The following is a 15401-nucleotide window of genomic DNA, read 5'->3' as shown; positions in this document are numbered from 1 at the left end:
ACTCACAAACTGAAAATCGCATATATTTCACATTAGATACTTGAAACGGTGCCATCAAGAAACGGGAAAATAAGTTTTCATTTAAAATCTGCCTATTAGAAGAGCCTTACTTACTGGCTAGATTTATTTGTACTTTCTCGAAAAGGTTTTTTATAATTTACTTATTTCGTGAGTTACTTATTGCACCACGTGTGAATTTATAACTTTTCCTGGTCAAATCAGCTCTATGCAATTCTGGGCCAAACTGAGTAAGCATCTCTCTAAAGTATCAGTTAACTTAAAGTACGGCCTCATGACCAATTCAAAACATGGGAATTCAATATATGAGTAAAATTCCCAATTTAAAGTAAATAAATCAATTTAAAGTAAGTTAAGCGGTAGTGCGACTTCACAGAATAAAGGATATTAGCGGTATATAAAAAGAAGCATCCTTAAGTGCGATAAGAGTCAGTTGTGTTTTGTTTGTTTTTTATTCTTCATCTTCTACAACGAACGTGTCATGGAGCGGAAAATAGTCACTACATTTTGCGATGTAAGCTTTGATCTTCCTGAAGTTTTTCGATTTTGAGCTCATAAAACTCAAGCGCACACTCACTAGTAATAGTAAGTGAAAGTAAAAACAGATAATGTAATCTTGTCATTTTAATAGAAACATTCCGGGTCAATAAATATAGCAAGCAGTAAATACATAAAGGTGATGAATAAAGTGGAGAGAGTATTGACATTACGTAATTCACGATAGCTATACAGCCAGCACTGATATTTTAAGAAAAGAATAATAATTTGTAAATTATTGTTTTTCATAATTCATACAGCTGATTATTGTTCAACTTAACAAATGATGCATTCATTGTTTATAGAAGGTGTAAACTAGTATAGAGTTTTGAACCTTGGCTTCTTCCAGTTTTGTTTTAGACGTGTGGGAACTAGAAGACGCTGAAACACAGACCCCGTTCAGTTCCCATCATTAAACTCAAAGGTATATACATATTTATCACAAATTCCATACACAGAATAATGAACAGAATGGTGAGAACATGTTCTGTTCTGATCACGCACATCAGATTAGAGAATTACATTCTTAGCAAATGGTAAAATAATGTGGGTCAGGCTATGGGCCGTAGCTTCACAAATGTGATAGATACCGTTATATAGTGATGATATGGGTAAGACTGTTAGTTCAACTAAGACTGTAGCGTGATATCTTAGTGGAAGGTTCGACGGTTTTTGGCAACGGATATCTCATTTTTTAAATCATAGTAAAGCTCTATTTACCCACGCACATTATGTCCTGTTATCCTTCGTAATGTTTTCTTATTTAGGTAAAGTATATTCTCTTCCTACAAATGGAACTAACTACCCAAGCTTCGGAGCTCCAGATAGATTGAAAGTGGTGCAACTCTTACTCCCCTAGTGTTTTTAGAATGGCTTACCAAAGTTAAGGAAACTGGGTTCTTTCGTGAAGTTCTAAAAAAAAAGAAAAAAATGTCAATCGGCCAAGTAATAATTCGATTCCAGCTGAGCGACTTGGTTCGCAAAGTTACCTTCGAAGCCCCTGATGGGACCCAATCAAAATGTGAATGATGGATTTTTTGGGTTTTTGGATATTTTGTTCTCACACACCCACAGAATAGAGAGACCCTTTTCGAATCTGTGGGGGACCTTCAAAGGATAATCCCGGTGATAATTCGAATCAGAAAATTTAGCGAGATCGCAGTGCTTAATCAGGGAATTAATTCAGTTTACTGATTTGACTCTAAACGTTTTGAGAGATTAAAAAAAAAGTAAACCAAAAGCGGATCACTTTCAAGACTAGTATCTGGTAGTATTTTTAGAGGTATTGAAATCTATCAGGTCTGTAATTGAACTTTAAAATTTAACCTTTATAGTAGGGAATTTATCCTTAAGGCATCAAGCGAGGTGTCTGAAAAGTAGTTACATTACTTACATATCATTGCCGTAAATAAAATTCAACGTTAAGACTAAGGAATTTAATCTTTCACACGCAATACTTTTTAGGATGGCGTGGTACGTGATAGCAGTACGCTTTAAAACAACTCTAATATCCCTTACTTATAATTTAGTTAAAATTGTAAACATGCCACCTCCTTTAACGTATAATAACAATCCATGAGGCAACATATTGCATTGAATACAGTCAGAGAGCATACTAAATATGCAGTTCTAATAGAGTAGTATAGCGTCTAGAGAATGCCGGTTTTCTCGCTTAATACCTACCAGCAAAATACTGTAATGAACCAAAATAATTGTTACAAACACGCATTGTTACCTAACAGTAAATTACATTAACCAAGTAAATAACCACAATAAAGCTTACCAGTCAAACGTATTCTTGGGAAATACAACTAATAATGTTTAACTTTATAGAATTTCAATTAATATGTTCACGTTTTAAACATAAATTAATGTATGAAAAGAAAATAAATGTCTAGTCTGTGGGTGTGTGCGTGTTTTTGAAATGTGGTGTGCATGACTGTCTTTTATAAAAATAGAGAAATTATATTAAGAACTGTCAGGTCAAGAGATAAAGTTCCTGGTTGAATGTGTACACTATCTGACATTCCAACATTTATAATAAAACTGTAAGTTCAATAATTTTTTAAAGATATTACACTAATAAGAGAGTATTAACTGAATATAATATGTTTGCATATTGTCATCATTATTGTTAATATTAACAACCTCTAGTCATAGCTAGAATTAGAGATTACTATGGATTCTCTAGCGGAATAGAGATCCCGGATTGAATTCAACGGCCCTTAGATTTTCACTTTCTAAGATTTTCCATCATCCTTAACGATAGAACTCTGTTTGGAGGCTGGAAGTGCACTAAAAAGGTTTGGAGCGCCATATTCTTAAGTATTGACCCGCTTGCATTACAAAAAAAATCTGCAGTTTCGAGAGCAGTATAAGGACCTCAGCATTTACAGCTTGTCCTAAAAGAACTAAGAGACAACCTACATTGACCAACCACTCTCCTCTTTCTTTTAATTTTGCCATTTTCCTATAATCCTTTCCAAATTGTTAGCACATAACTAAAAAAGTAAAGTACTAACGTGAGATGTAACAATTTAAACAATATAATAATTATATAGAATATAAATTTATTGTAGCATGAGTGCTGTCCTAATCGCTAGGTCAGAAGCTTGGCAAAAAAATTAAAAGTTATTACTGACGAAGTACCCCGTTAAAAAAAAGTAATTTAAGAAAAAGGAATTAAAAATTGGCTGAAAATAATTATTTTATAGTATAGATAATAATTTTTTTTTTTATTTCTTTTTCAGAACGAAAGGCTTCTACAATCTAGAAGTAGTCAATGTCGTTTGTTTTGTGGAGCTGGATCAGTGCAATCACTCAGGCCAGAGAGTGTTATCTTCACGTCAACTTCAAGATAGTTGGAAACTGAACATCTCAAGACAATTGTAATTTTATTGGCAGAAAGCAAATGTCTTGTGAGTAATCAATTGTTCTAATTCTATTCTTAACAGTACAATTCATCTAATTATAATCAAGACATATCACATCATTATTATGCTTCTCTTCTTCATTTCTTTTTTACCGGAAATGTCAATTTAAGGAATTCCTGAATACAACAAATATTATTAGCTAAAATTAAGTATAATATTTTTTCGAAGACATTGAAGTTACAGTGAGTCAGCTGTTTGAATAATAATTATAGGCAGGTTGCTCTTGAATACGTACAGTACAATGTTGCTTAGCAACCTAGTAGTTCACTTAAATACACTCTGCTGCAAAGTGAATATATGTATATATATTTTAACATCTTTAAGTCTTTCCACTTCCGGTCAGACTGTTTTTTTTTTTTTGCCTTGACATTTCAGTGAGAACTTTCCAAGTCTTTTATGTATGATTCCGCCTGTTATACTCATTAATGGGAAAAGTTAAATGTCTCACATATTCTTAGATATCTATGTCTTGATGATCAAAGCGGTACTGATGATCAATGCGAAACAGGAATTAACTTTTAGTTGATTTATTAAGTAAAAAAGCAGATATGTATTAAAGCCGTGTGCCGTTTCCAACCTCCACTATTGCGAAGTCCCTGTAAGATTAATGATCATCGAGTTAACAATTTAAACTGATAATGTAATCTCCGTCACAAGCAGGTAGTGAGGAAAAAGGTGATAATTAAAACGAAAAAATTCCCACATCATAATATCCATAGAGTTAAGATTTATGGGTTTTAACCTTGAAAATAGTAAAAGAAAGTCGTGTAAGTGTTCGAACCAGATTTGTTTTCCATATTCGGATGTACCCAAAATACTTGGTACCAGCGAAAAGGTGGGCAAATGAAGAAAAAGAGTTATTTTTCAAGGAACTGACGTTATAGACCGTAGAAACCAATTCTTAAAAGTGCGTATTCAAAGTTTAATTAATTCTATTCTTAACAGTACAATTCATCTAATTATAATCAAGACATATCACATCATTATTATGCTTCTCTTCTTCATTTCTTTTTCTTTTATCACAATAAGAGCAAGTGTGTAATATTAAAAGTTCTCAGGAAGAACGTAACAATTTTCTTTCTTGGCCAAATCTTAATTATAATCAAGGCTTCGTTAGAGCATTTATTTTAAAAGGAATAAGAAACAGTTAGTGTTTATTCCTCTTCATTCTTCTGGATTAACATAAAATTAAAATAAAATATATAAGTAACATTGTAAAAAAATTATATACATTTACAAGAAAACAAAGTAAGTCACTCATTAATGAAATGAAATTTAAGGAGAGGTTCAAGTAGAAGCGGCAAAAAAGAAGTATTGGTCCCGAAACCTTTTAACTGTTTTTTATTTTCTTTGATTTTTAAATTTCTTAAACATTATTCCGTTTGTAATTATGTTAGCTGTGCCTTCCTTTATTTATAAATATTATATATTTAATGTTCAGTTCATAAATATTTAAATTAAATATCTACATCAAAGGTATTAAAAAATTTGCTATCAGTATTCATTTAAAGTAATTTTATTTATTTTTATTAATAGGGTTACTATTACTTGTATGCGTCTAAATGGGGTAATTTGAGAACACTCTCCCTTCATTACCCTAGGTCAGGGGTCGGCAACCCGCGGCTCGCGAGCCGCATGCGGCTCTTTTATCCAAATTGTGTGGCTCTTCAGCCTGTCCAAAATATATTGTATATTTTAATTTTATTGAAACGAATGAAAATTCCATTTATTAAAGGTATTTTTTCAAAAAGAATTTTAAATGTGGTAGGTTCGAAATTGAATGGAATTACACAATATCAAAATAAAGTACTTGATTTATATTGTAAGACTGCCGCCTTTTCATTCGTTATTATTTATTTGTTTATTTACTTGGCAATATGTGAAAATATATATATAATACAATTAAATGTTATTGACTATCATAAAATATAGATGCGAATATAGATGATCTACAGAGGTTTTTTACTCTATCATCTCTGCGGCTCTTGCTAAGATTTATTAAAATTATTTAAGGAAAAATGGCTCTCTACTTAAAATAGGTTGCCGACCCCTGCCCTAGGTGATAAAAAAAAATCCATGAATTCTGTGGAAACTCTAGGAAGAGTGGAGCAGAACGGAAGTCCGCAATAACCACTCCTGGCTCTGAAAAAAGTTTCTCCCAGAGTAAGAGTAACTGGGAAGGTTCTAGAAAAGAACATTCCTCCAGAAATATCTGGTAAATGTGCAACCTCTTTGGGGAAGTTCCAGTATGAGAAAGAAATTGGCAGTAAGGCAGAGAGAGCCGGCAATTAGACCCTAGTGCGAAAACAATCCTATCCTAAGGCTTCCTAAGTGCATGAATTCCCCTGTTATACGAATTTGAAAATAAGTACTTTCTCAGAGAAAGTTCTGCGTATAAGGTAGATTCCAATTTTTAGTTCAGGTAATACAAACTTCGTGATCCCTTAGTAAAATAAAATTGGTAGTTCTCTTTTCCTCTCCCACTATCTCATGTGTGTGGTCGATGAAATGGAAAAATTCATAATTGTAAAGTTACTTTCAATAACTTAATTTTTTAAGTAGACTTTTTTCTGGCTATTAGCAATCCCCCATCCAGAAAACTGTGTATTAGCAAATCACGTGCAATCTTCGCTCACTTTTATGTGTGAAACCTAAACAGATGAACAATTCGCTGTATCAAATTGATGAACCAATAACAGAAATAGGAAAAATTTGGGTTCTACAACGGAAAAAACGATAATTTTAATAATATATGTTTTCAAACGAAAGATATGTAATCCATCTGTTAATTTTAAGTTGTTTACTATCTTACTTCAATATCAGCACAATAATGTATACGTAGATTCGTTTAAAAATACATTATATAAAAAGTTTTAGTACATAACTTTCTTTTTAAAATAGTAATTGCTGAAGGTCATGTAGCACGGCCAAACACCACACACTAATTATACCAACCAGGAAATTATACATTTTAACCCTAAACAAGAAGTTCATGACCTTTCCATTTTAATTTCCTTCTGGGTCTAGTTCTTGTCAGACAGAGATAGATAGATAGATTATTTTAGCAGCCATTGTTTAAAGAGAAGTTAGACTGTTCAAAATGTGTTTATTACAATTTTACCAATCTAAAATTGTTGCCATTTTCAAAGAAAATTCTAAGAACATATGTTTGTGCCTAACCCATGTTTAGATCTATAAATTGAATAATTTCTGGAGTAAATTAGATTAAGAGCGGTTCTTAGAAGGATTGGAGTTGGTAGTTGGTTTTCATCTGAGTCTAATTTCCTTTAATGTACTGACTATAATCATTGTGAATGATAGTTAAACAGTTTCGGAATTCGGAGCTTGAAGAAATTTGATTAAGGTAGTCTGTAAGTGTTCAAGACATACTTTTTACAACCAAACAAGATCATTATTCAATATATTTGTTTGATTTCAAAACCCAAATATTTACTATAATATGTCCCAGAAATTTTCATTTATATCAAAATAAATTTATTTTTTAAAATTTTCTTTGCATCAATTTATTTTAATGAATATAAGGAAAATTATTCGAGCCCAAATCTTAAGAGATTATGGGTAGAACTTTAATGAGATATTTCCTATTGCCTGAACAGTTTTCTAACCCGTTACGTTGTGCATACCATAACGAGTTCTCACACTTGACACACATATCTTTAAGATCAATGCAGATCTTAAAAACTAGTTACATTTATTGTTCTTGGTGACTGATTCATTAATCCAGAATGGAAGAAAGAATATGCCGATTTTAGTCATTATTTTGCCGAGGGACTAAGTCAGTTTCAGGACCCACGCTATTGACTATTACAATTTTTTCTGTTCTGTCTGCTTATTATACTGTTTATGAAATAATACTGCACGTTAAAACGACACATATTAATTTATGTGTTCACTTATTAAGTTTTAATTTAAATTCTTGTTAAATAAATAAAAAAGTTTCCTGCATTACGTGTTTACGAAATTCATGATTTTCGACATTTTTCGGCACTCTATAAATGTCGAGGTTAGATTTATTACAAAATTTACAGTGAGGAAATGATATTTTAGTAGTTTTTATTTTTTGTCATTTATACCATAAATCATAGTGTGAATTGTAAGGTTTGTTATTCTCTAATCATAATAATAAAAAGAAAAAAAATGAACAATTTAACATCTACAACATGACTTTGCAAAATTGAAATAACAAAGACATAGCGCAAGTTGGGTTGATATCTTCCGTGGAATATTTTGGCACTATTGTTACTATAATAACTGGCATTGATGCGTAGATGTAGGAATAATTTTAAAATAGCACTTCACAGAGAAATACTAAATCATTAGGAACCTTTAAAAATCAATTTCTTCGATTTAAGGATAAAATAATGCTTTTTATATATTCGAGTTCGCATTGAAAGTCGAAAACAACAAGGATATATTAATCAAATAGTTAGATTCGATCATGGCATAAGTCCTGTTCCTTGAAGCCAAAAGAGGCTTATTGTAACTTTATAGTACATGCCAGAGAAATGTTTCACTTTATTGCTAGTAAGCTTGAAGTTGTTTGACGTAAACAATAACTGCTTAAACTTATAACATTAAATGAAATACATCCTTCTTGGAACTCATTATGAGTTTTCTTGCGAAAAAATGAAAGAAGAGAATAAGAATAAGATAAAATGATTTAATATAACATTACACTTTGAAAAATAAATAACGAAAGTATACATCTTAAGGGAATACAGATTGAGTGCAACCAGAGGAACTTAGTAGATATTGTGCAGGTACACGATTTTAGAAAGAGTTGAATACTGACAAACAGTAATTGAAAGCTAACTAGCTGTTGGTGATTCTAAGCTAATTCATTATCATTATTATTATCAAGTTCGAATCCCACTTATAGCTACTTTTTAGATTTTATAAATACAAGGTAGAGCCCCGGTTTGAAACAGGAGAAACTGCAAAATACAGGTTTCCAGGCACAGATCAAATCATTCTCAGGGGACTTCGAAACTCTGAATATCTGCATATTACATAACTTTCTCTTTAACTGGGAGTTGGAAAAGTAAAAAAACAAAGTGAAGTTGTTTTAAAATATGGCTTAATTTAAAGAAATCCAAGGAAGTAGTGAATAACGCAAGGTTTTATCCAGCGTGGACATAACCTGCAATGCAAGGTAATCGCGTGACTTACCAAATATATTTTGTCAAGCATTTAACTTTTTACTCTTCTATTACTGCAATTTTTGGCTTGTGATATTAGTCTTTCTTTTCTCTTATTAGAGGAAGTATTGCTATCATGCTAAATTTTAATTTTGTATAATCTCTGTATATAATGCGAGAGTTGAGGTCCTCTGACTGTGTAAAAGTTGGTTTTAAAAATTGATCTCTAAGTGGGTGTTGGCAGCGAATCTTTCTACCTGTAAATGAGTGCAGTATGATGCATTATTCTCACACGGTTTGCTTAGGTCCGTAAATAAGACTGAGAACAGTAAATAAGATTTTAACAAAACTTGCCGTACCACTTTACCGAATCGATTACTCTAGTAACTTTTAGTAATATTTCATCGAAAACTTTATATATTACTACCAGTGCACTCAACGAACTCTGACACATAATTACCATGGAAAATAATATACTGAGAGACAACAAAGATGCCGAATACAATCCAGGGAGAAATTATCCTGGAAATAGCGAATTTAATGATACGTAATTCAAAGAAAATTGCTTCGATTTTTTTGTTTTTTTATATATGATATAAAAGGCACCAGTGAAATTCTGGGTGTTTATCCAATTACCAACACTTTACCAAGCAGGAAACAGCAAGGAATGTTTTATATAGATATTAAATATTGTGGACAGTGAGGCACGAACACTGTGAGTGCAGAGTTGTGCTGGAACACCACCCACCTGTTCTCCAAGTTGCTCTTTGGTAGAACTTTCTCCTCTTCTATTTTTAAAACTGCACAATCAAGACTACTTGTACCAAAATGGCAGCTCTGCATGTCTACATGCATGCGTATTACTGTCTAACTGACTGGAATAATGTTACAGGAACACCTCCCTCTGTTTATTGACAACGTGATTGTTTTGTCACAATAAAACATATCTTAGCGCTCTTAAAGGAGGTTTCAAATTACGATACCTTTAAATTTGTGTTATTGGGTTCTCATCGGTACTGCCTTCTTGGGGACACCCTTAAATAGCTATATTTAAATGTTAATTACTCCTCATATTAGGAGTTTCTACAATTAATTCTTTATATTACGATATTATTTCTTATCCCTATTGTTTTTGTTGTTTTAAATAGCGTCTTTCACACATATTTTCTCAGCAAATAAAACAATTATCTTTGTAAGAGAATATGTTGTAATCACTGTCGTAGCTTCCCTTTAGGTTCCAAGGAAAAAAAATATTTTTCGAAAAAATAAAACAGCTTTTATTGGACTTCTTTAATTAACTGCCTATACTTCAGTACTCTAATGCTGCCGTGAAACGAAAAATAGTTTTGAATTACATGTTCTATGAAGCCTAAAATTATGCGTTTTACACATTTTACTGAAGCAATAATTATACCAAAGATTGGCGACGCTTGACGCAGCCACTTGCAGTTGCACTTTTGTTCTCTCCAGTTATGGTTGTAGCTTAATAGTCGTGAAGGTCTGAAATTTAGCTTTTTGAGTAACTCCGTAAGTAGTTGGAGATATGAGGCACGCATTAATCAAACTTTATTTTTGATCTGTTGAACTTTTGAACTGTCTAGCAAAAAATTCTCCGTTTTCTTGGTGCATTAGTGTGTAATTTAATTTATGAGTGTTTTTAATTAGTTTTTAATGATTTATATAATTTGCGCATAATAGAGTCCCGGCGTTAATTGAAAACGAATATTTAACGGAAACTAATAGAATCTCCTTCTTTCTTCAGTGTCTAAAAAAAACTAAAACATCAACTCAAAATTTCTCTTTTATGAATATTTATTACTGTTTATGAATGCGTCTTTTGGTACGTCCACTATCACAACACTTCTCTTACAGCCGCATGAGTAAGTGAATGAATGCCGGGGCGTTGTTCGGGCCAACGGTCTTCGAATGATCATTTATCATTCTTAATGTTTACTGACATATTGGGAGACGTCTAATTAATTATCTCATTGTTTTCTAGAAATCCGTACCAATTCAAAGTTCAATAGACCTTTGATTAGTAGTAGTTTCATTTGAACTTCTATTAATAAATTTTCTGATTAATTATACAGAATTAATTGTAGTTACAATTCAAGTAATAGAGTAGTAAAGTTGTTTTCTCCTAACATGAGATACTGATTAAAAGGACAGTCGATTTAAATTGCAAAGCTTTCCAGGTTGAACAAAAAATATAGTGTGAACATACACGAATTTCTACCTTCTTTTCTTCAAATAGCTGCGCTTAATGTAACTTTCAATAAATAGATGATTTTACAACCTTGTTGCATTGAGTAAAGTCTATTGCAATTAGTGAGCAATAAAAATTGTTCATATTCCAGTTAATAGATAGATAGATAGATAATGTCTTTATTATCACAACTAAAATTTTAGTTCATATATACAAAAAATATAAACAAAGACCTACGCTTGGCCTCTGACTATTCCTGTTAATAGTCATGTCTATTATAGCAGATTTAAATCAACTGTATTTCATTTACTTATTCATTGCATTAACTCGCCCAATGTTTACAGGAGGATGGATTTGCAGAAAGAAGTTGATGTTCACAAATAGTTGGGACACTACACTAAAGGTAGGTGAACAAGTTGATAAGCTGGAGTGTTGGATTAAAGAGTGGCTCTAAGATTGTTAAACAAATATAATATTGATAAGTTCTGGGTTGTGCTGGTGACACTTGTTCGCAAAAATTTCAAGTTTCTTGACGGAGTGTTCTACTTTCGTAGAGTTCAGATTGAGGTTTTTGACTCTCTACTCTGAAATAGTGTAAAGAATTATTAAATGGTATGCTTTCGATAAATGTGTTGGATATAATTTACTTCGAATTTTTCGCATCTTCTTCTTTATATTTTTTTTGCGACTAAGTAGCCTTTTTTTATCTAATCTTTACAATCTCGTAGTCGTTAAGCTGACACTTGTGGAGTCTCTGAAATGCGATAACTACTTGTTCGGAAGTACTTATACCTTCAGATTTTAAGCATCACTTTGTTCGATTTTTATTGAAATTAACCACAATCTGCCTTAAGATAATGACATTATCTTAATTGGAGGTTTACAATTAAAAAAAGAAATAAAAATGGTTAGCATTAATGAATGTAACATCAAAGATGCGAAGAGAAATAGCTGAATAAAAAAGAAGATCAGAATAGAAACGTTAACAACAGATAGGAACAATGAATGAAGAAGGCACTGACTTCCATTTTTTTTTATCAGCCATACAATATCTCTTTCTTTTCTTCTGCGCTCTGCCATAACTAAATACTTTCTCGCAACTTGTTTCATAAACTGTAGGTGTTTTTTTTTTTTTTTTTTTTTTTTTTTTTTTTTTTTTTTTTTTTTTTTTTTTTTTAAATTTGAGTTCAACCACCTATGTACTGGTGGGATCTAGCTAGGATATACTTCACCCTGTCCATCCATGAATTGCGCAAACCTCAAGAGTGCAAACAAAGTTTTTAATAAATTAACCAAAACTGCAACATCTCAATAAAGGAGAATAAAAATTGACTTAGAAAATAAAAATGTGTATCCTCTGCTAAAAATAAAACCTGTGGTTGGGACTCCTCATAAATTTAACTAGCGATAAATGTACAATTTTCATATCAGCTAATCCCATCAGAACTAAATGTTTAGCAATAACTCCGATTTTTAGAAAATGCTCGATAAGAAGTGCGATGTAATAGTGAAAGTTATGTACAAGTATTTCAATTAAAACAGATGACCTTAACAAAACATCTGGTTCGATTTTATAAAATAATTTAACAATACTAGGAACAATTCAAAGCTAATACAACATGGGGAAGATGAGGAAAAGTCGGAACAAAATAGAAAATAGAGATTAAAATGATCTACGTGTGTGAGAATCAAAATAGTCCTTGAGGCACGAAACTGTCACCCAAGAAAATGGTCATCGCATGCTAACTATATTTATCTTTTAAATTAGCCTCCTAAGTCTTATACTCCGTCCGCAATCGATAAACGAACGTCATTTGGTTCATTTAAATTTCATGTTAACCCTTAACTGCCTAAATCGGAGGAGTTAAGTGAAAGCTTTTTCTGGTTATCGAAAGGAAAGATGCATTTTTAAGTTCCTCATCTGATCTTGCCTTCTCTCCAACTAATTTGAACATATACCCGATGTATTCCTATATATTGTGATAGACCTAACACATGATGGCTACAGTTCGAATGAAGTGCTTAAGCGTAGCAAAGAAAATTGTAGAAGAAAAGCCATTCTGTAAAATTCAATCTCAGAAGACTAATTTACTTACAAATCGGAATGCTGGCCACACACTCAAATCTATTTGTACTTATCACTTTCTACTCAAAACAATTGAAAATGTGCATTTTTTCGGAACATTTAAAATCGGAAAATATTTGAAACATTATTTAAAATTTCGAACCATATTCTGGATATCTTTGGGGTATTCTGTAACTATACCTTATTTAATAATATACCGAATATTCAACTTTCCAGGATAAAATGTGTATAAAATTCACACGCGTACACAAAACATTTTCACATTTATAACACTGATATATCCACTATAACCTCTTCAGTTAGAGTTAGAAGGTTCCAGTCGATTAAGCAACCAGTGTTCTGTGCAAGGAACGCCGAAGTTGTTGAGTCAATTGAACTCACGAAGTAGTTATCACAAGGTAATTTTTATTTTCATGTCTAATTTCAGCTGAATTATAACGTCTAAAAGTTTTGAAACTGATTACCGAAAATTAGAAAATACTGTCTAAATTAATTTCGGAGTTGTAACTCACCTCCTAATGTTAAAATTTCATCAAACAAGTTGTGCGTTCTAAGAAAATTACTCCAGCTATTTTCTTTAAGCTTCAGATGCTAAACCACCTCCTACATTTGTGTCTTTTATTTAAAATATTCTTAAGAAGGATTGGGATTCTATGGAACTGCCACGTTGAACAGCTCTCTTCAATGTACCACCCTTATTTGGAAGATTTACCACAATGCAATACAAAAGTGGTACCCATAATTGATATTGCTAGAGTATCGTATTATCCCAACTTTTTTCGATAACGGTACAACGAATTCTTTACAACAAACACTTATTGCAATGATTCTTTTGTTGGAAACATCTAGCAGAACCAGAAGCTTATATAATCCTTGATTATGTCCTGGAGAACCTATTCCTCCAACAAGGTAACAAACAAGTTATTGTTGCATACATTTAGACGAATCTTTAGGTAAATTCTAGGCCTCAGCGCAACTACTAAGGACAATTTTCAAGCTCGAGAGTGAATGAAAAATTATATTTTGTTATCAACAAACGATTAAAAATCAGTAAAAAGTAAAACCTCCTGGTTTAAAGGAAAAGAGGCCTATTTGAAAAAAAAAAAGTTGTGCCTATATCAGTAGAGATAACGTAAGTCCAAAAATTATTCCTCCAAGTTTTAGTCAAAACAAAACAATTCACAACTTTCCAATCTGAGAAGAAAATCTATCTAAGCACCAAAGAAGCAATTAGTAATACTGTCATGTATTAAAATAGTAAGGTAACAATAGTAATGAATATTTTGCTGTAATGGATTCGTCTGTCACAAATAAATACTAATTACTGTAATGTATTAATTGTAAACAATACAATACTGGAAATTGATGTGGCATACGTTTTTACCATTCTTCCTATTTAAACCTTGTTTTTAATGAAGAGTGAACCATATTACGTGAAGAAAAAAAAATTACAATATGAAACCACCAACCAATCACCTTATTTAAGCCGTTTGTTGTTTCTCGCAGACTTCCTTTTTCTTCTGAATTTGTGAATTCAGTCAGCGTCACATTCTTTTTTAGAATGGAAATGATTCTTTACATGTGTTATAGAAATATGTCCTGAAGGCAGAAGCTTTTTCAATGAAAGTCTAGTTAAGAACAATAAATTGTTAAAGCAAACAACCACAAATAACACAGTATCATGTGCCACTCACTGTGTTGTCCAATTAAAGTTTGTTTTTCCTATCCCACTAAAAATACCATTCTTATTCTACAATAACCTAGAAAAAAAAAGAAAAGAAAGTAAATCTAAATTCGTGTGATACAGGCAATTAAAGACTGGCGCCTATAATAGAAAAAACAGCAGTAAGGAGCAGTGGACAAAATCGAAGATGTTAAAAAAATTAATTTACGTAAAAAACAAATGTGTTTTATTAGCTGAACCAATGGAGAGTAGAATATAAAAAGTTTCACGATTGTGATTGCTATTGCTAACTATTCATCAGCGCATCCAGTGGGGTGAGGCGATCGCCCCTCTAAAAAACTGGATTTTTTTTTCTTTTTTAAATACATTTTGATAGACGTAGTTAGCAGTACTTTTCTCTGAATAATTTTGATAATTTTTAATACGCTTCACGGCTTTATATTTCAAAAGAAAATAAAACCTCGAGAATGAAATAAAATTATATTTTTATCCAAAAAATTTTAAGAAAAGGTGACACCAGCAAAACATTGAAAATTATCCGTTATTGTTGAAATATATCCCAGCAGAAAGTAGTTTTTTCTACTTAAACTTTTTTTTAACTAGCCATTTTTAACCACTTTCTCACTCTAGACGTTCGGAAGGATTTACGCATCCCACTGACTAGCTATTCAAGGAATGTATTGACTGAGTCCTTCCTTATTTTCCCAGTCATTCCACTATCCTAGTGGATTCGTCCTTTCTCTCCACAATGAACATGTTGGATATAGATTAGTACTAA

The 15401-nt window shown here is 31.9% G+C and overlaps 1 protein-coding gene across 3 annotated transcripts in view; it reads right to left on the bottom strand.

The window, feature by feature from the left end:
• Positions 1–15401, bottom strand: part of LOC141456308 (ubiquitin-conjugating enzyme E2Q-like protein 1) — a 45489-nt gene that overhangs the window by 23845 nt on the left and 6243 nt on the right. Inside the window, exon 1 of one of the 3 annotated variants that reach the window (XM_074132210.1) lies at positions 13120–13224. The exons of 1 other annotated variant lie outside the window; for it this stretch is intronic. The gene's annotated coding sequence lies outside the window, so the exon portion shown is untranslated. Of the gene's footprint in view, positions 1–12949; positions 13225–15401 lie in introns of those variants that run through there. One more of the 3 variants, XM_074132209.1, reaches the window with a different exon arrangement.

Source organism: Rhodnius prolixus, unplaced genomic scaffold (assembly GCF_049639745.1).
Source record: "Rhodnius prolixus isolate KJV_2025 unplaced genomic scaffold, Rpr scaffold_4, whole genome shotgun sequence".
NCBI lineage: Eukaryota > Metazoa > Arthropoda > Insecta > Hemiptera > Reduviidae > Rhodnius > Rhodnius prolixus.
The sequence above is the reverse complement of the archived record's forward strand: the minus strand, read 5'-3'. Positions and strand labels throughout refer to the sequence as shown.